Raw genomic sequence first — 5,154 nt, 5'->3', positions numbered from 1 at the left:
AAGAACATAATTGGTACATAGAATATAAAGTTCAATCCAACATGAAAAGATCAATAAAAAAGCTAAAATTTTTAACTTTTGGTAAACGTGGATTGAAGACAGAAATCACTTTTATGTTTACAAGATAAAATGTTGCCAAATATAAAGATAAAACATTCAAGAAACTCAAATGGGTTTCTCTGTCCTCCAACACAAATCCAAATATTGTTACGTGCTTAGGGAGATTTGCACTTCCATTTTAGAGATACTAAAATTTAATATCCGATCCCTTTATACATAGATAGCAATTTGATTATTGTCATATTGATAATATACATATATAATATCGCTACAGGTGGTAAGTTAGAGAGATAATAATTTAAAATTATTTTATTTAATTTAATATTTATAAATTAAAAATATTATTTATATATTAAAATTAATTATTAATATATTTATGTATAAATAATATATGTGTAGTTTAATTTATTTTTAATATATATTTATATTTTAATATGTATTTTATATTGGTAATTAATTTTAGTATACACATAGTATAGTCGATAATTTTATATAATATTTAAAATTATATATTTCTTACATCTAATATTATATATTTATTTTAAAAATTATTAATAAATATAAAATAAAACAACTTTAGACTTAATTAAGTTGGTTTTTATTGTTTCCTAAACAATTCTATTACAACAAATATTTGCATGCAGTTTAATAAACTGTATGTATGAAACTATGAGTCATATAAGTTGGATTTGGAGTTTCAATTTGTGTAAAAGATTAAAGAACCCGCCCTCCCCCTCTTTCATCTGTCTCTCAATCACAAAGTAAAAGAACCAGCGGCATATATATAAGATCTGTGGTTTCTTGGCCGCAAAGTAAGATGGCAGAACTGAGTTCCTTTTCATATATAGGTAATTAAACCACGCACTCTTCTAAACATATAATAATCTGTTGTTTTACCAACAAATTGGTCGTATATATACATAATAACTAGTCATTTGTGTGCGCGTGTGTAGGTAACATGATCTCAGTTCTCATGTTCCTCTCATATATGCTCCCAGACGCAAAAGGGTACACGTACTAATTAATATACTACTGATTCATTCTAATTTGAAGCTGAGATATTTAGATGGTGACATGCATACATCAGGGGAAGACTGCGATTCTGGATGTGGTGATGTTGGGTGCAGGTGCGTGCAGTTGTAGCTGTAACTCAATTAGCATTGGAAGGCGTCACTCGTATTAACGCCGTGGGTTTCATGGGTGCAGCCTTCAACATTCTTATGTATGGATCACCTCTTGCTGCCATGGTAATAATATCTCTCTATATATCTTTTCTCATAATAAAAAGCTTACCGATAGTCATATAATTAAAATTCTTTACTTAATTAAAATGCACACTAAAATTAAATTAAACTATATATATTTATACACAAAATATATAATATATAATAATTAATTTAATGGATAAAGTATATTTTTTGTCCCTAAAATTTGACAAAATTTTCAAAAATACTCCTAAGTTTTATTTTATTTCAATTTTGTCTAAAAAATTTTCAATTTTAATCAAATATACCTCTGACGGCTAATTTTTCAAAAAATTTAAGGCCAATTCAACAACAATTTCATACAAACAACCCTCAACACAAGCAAATCAAGCATAATTTTTATGCATTATTGTTAAATTGGTCTTAAATTTTTTGAAAATTTAGCCATCGAGAGTATATTTGATGCAAATCGAAAACTTTTAGAACAAAATTGAAACAAAATAAAATTTAGGGATATTTTTTAAACTTTTAACAAACTTTAGGTGCAAAAATTATACCTTACTCTTAATTTAATAGTTAATTTTTTATATATACATAACATTTTTGTTATTACATAATATTTTTAATATGATGTAATAAGACTACTTTTAATATATATAAAATAATATTATATAATCAGCAAATATCATTATTTTTATTAGCAATAATTTGTACTATTTGCAGTAAATTTACACACACAAAATATATATAGTTTACATTTATATTTACAAGAATTTTATACACATAAATCAATAATACAATTTGTATCTACATTTTTTAGAATTTATACATATGAATTAGTAAAATTTACTTGTTAAAGATAATTTAATGTTTGTATTGGTTAAATAATAACAAAAAATACTAAAAATGACTGACACTCAAAAATTTTTCATAAAAAATGCTCAAGAACCATCAAAATTTATTATATTTTATCATTATTTTTAACTATTAATTCAAGGTTTTTAATAGTCTAATAATTCAATAATATATATTTAATTCATATTTTTAAATATTAATGAATAATAATTACGGACAAATACTGGTGCTCTAATATTCCTCGTATATATGCTACTTCAATTCATGTTTTTTTTTTTTTTTCAGTCAACTATACCTCTTGATGCTTAATCTTAGAATAAATTTTTATAGAATAATATGGATAATGCAATAAACAAAGAATATCATGATGGTGTTCTCACAGATTTTAAATTGCAAGCGCTAATGATCACTCTACATTTATTTAATTATTTACACCATCATATTAGAGCCTTTCATCACTTCATGTCTTCATCGAGCACGTGATAAGGCAAACAGGTTGTCACCAAATCTATATAGACAGAGCTGATCATAGTGGGCTCACTAATCCGATATCATTCATGGTACCCAACAATAATAGATTCCAAGATCCGCATTTAATAATTCATGCATGGTGCAACTCCTGTCTCTGTCCCCCTCCCACATACACGCACCTTCATCCTATAACGTAGCTTTGACTTCATTTCAGACAAGACAAATATGTATAGCTATACTCGATTAACATCTTATCGACAAATTTGTGTGTTATTTTACATATTTTTAATATATATTTTATATAAATGATTATTTTATGTTGAATTTTAGTCTATACGTATTATGGTTGATTTTTTTTTTTTTATTTCCCATTAGGGATAATATATATGTGTATGATGATGATCAAAATCCTTTATTTGACATACTTTCACTATAAGACCTAATATTTTTGGAAAATATTAAGGAGTCAATATTTTAAGCAGAAAAAAAGTAAAAAAATTAACTAATATTAATTTAAATATAAAATGAAAATAGAAAATCACCTAATATTTTTCAATATGTAGTGATATAATATAACTAGTTAACTACAACTTTTTCTTCAACCAGGAGAAAATAAACAACGTTATATATTCTTTTTATTTTCTTTTCCTTTTTCTGGACTGAAATTTCTGTTCTATCTTAAAATTTACAAAAACTAGTGTTTTGAAAAAAGATTGAAAGGCCAAGGCCCCGCCCAACACAATGTGAGCCACCCATTTAAAGTTTTACGTCCATTTGGATCGGCCCATAAAACCTTACAAGACCAAAAATTATCACAGGATAATCTCACCAAGGAACCGATCAAAGAGTAAGTTAAAGCACTAATACAAAATCCCTAATCTCTCACTCTGATTAAAAAAAAAAAAAAGCACTAATACAAGCAAATAAGAGATTTGTTAGCCTCTATCAAACTGCATCAGAACTAAGGTTCTGAAAATCGGTTCGAATCGGTCGAACCATAAATCAATAAGAATTTTAAATTAATAAAAAATTATAATTGTCTTTTGGAAAATTATGATTGGATTGTCGAATTGTAATCCTGGTTCGGATTTTATGTGCCATGAATCCTACGTCCAGTCTCCACCACAAATCATGGTGGAATTTTCACTATAATCCATTGATTACAAACATCAATATTATTGAATTACAACTTAATTCAACTAGTATCTATCCCTAAGCTTTCTTCCCCAAAGCTTAGCTCCCAAAGTGCTGTCCCAATATGGAAGGGGAATCCTAACAGATTCAAACTTACCAAGTGCTAACCCAACTTGTCAAGGAGAACTATTCTTAGTTCAATCTTCAAATTACACAAGAATATAGTGGCTCTTTTGCATCACTCTTGTCTTTTCTCTCTTGGCTTTTACAACTCACATGATTAGCCTTTTTCTCAAAACAGAAAATGACACAAGACAGCCATAACAATGAAAATCAGAAATTAAGCTTGAGTAGAAGAAAAAGATTTTAGCTCAATAGTTGAGATGATGCTCTGAGTTTATGCTTTCTTTTTCTTGTCTTCAAATGTTGGAATGAGGTTGGTTATATATCTTCAACTTGCCTTCAATTTTGCCTCTTCCATTTTCTTGTCCCAACTGCCCGTTGGAGCTGTCTCAGCTGGCATGTAGTCCTTGTTCCATTTTGCTCCACTTTTTTTGCTAGTTGAGGAACCTGTCCACCATCTCTGTTGTCCTTTGCTTTGCTTTCTTCCTTAGCATGCACTCCTTTTTCATTTTGCTCCATTTCCCTTGCTGTTCGAGAAGCTTACCACTACCTCTGCTTCTGCATTCTTGTAATTTTTGTGTTTTGCTCTCCCACTATCTGAATTCAGCTTTACTGATGTCCTTGGAGCGGTGGTAGTGTCCCAACTGTCCTTGGTGTGTTGTTTATTCCTTTTTCTTCTAGCTGTTCTGCTTTGATCATGATGTAGACAGCTGCCCTTTTTCTTTTATCAAATGCATAGCCTTTTATTTTTGTTGAACTGTGCTATGTTAGAGTGCATTGGACTTGTGCATTCACTTGAAGCACCAAGGGAATTGAATAAACCAGTTACATTGTTTGGCTGTGAAAATTAGTAATGGGCCCATAACAATAAAACACACATTAAACACTATTAGGCTTTTAACCCAACCAATATTTGTCATCATTTGTGTTCCTGGCGAGATGAAGCTTCCGAAGTGTGATCGGCTACCAACTCCGTCAGAGGCTCGGAAGTACTTCTCCTTGGAACTTGAAGACCTCGGCGCGGGACCTGCAAAAAGGACTCCGACGCCCAAGTTAGTGCTTGGTGATATAAATTTCAATAAAGGAAAATAAGAGTGAGCTATCGACGTTGTTTTCTCAGTAGCTTGATATCTCTCTTTTTCACTTGCCCCAGACGAGGTTATCTCGTCTGTTTAAATAGACTGTATCGTAGTGAACGTTTGAGTAGTGTTCCAATTTTTAGGGTTTGTTATCGAGGATCAGTATATTTGGTTAAGTACGAGATTCTTGGTGCTTGTGACGAGTTTGACTTGTTCTCGGTTGTGAG

The sequence above is a fragment of the Arachis ipaensis genome, chromosome B1, assembly GCF_059453495.1.
Source record: "Arachis ipaensis isolate K30076 ecotype BB chromosome B1, ASM5945349v1, whole genome shotgun sequence".
Lineage (NCBI taxonomy): Eukaryota > Viridiplantae > Streptophyta > Magnoliopsida > Fabales > Fabaceae > Arachis > Arachis ipaensis.
Note: the sequence above shows the minus strand (reverse complement) of the source record.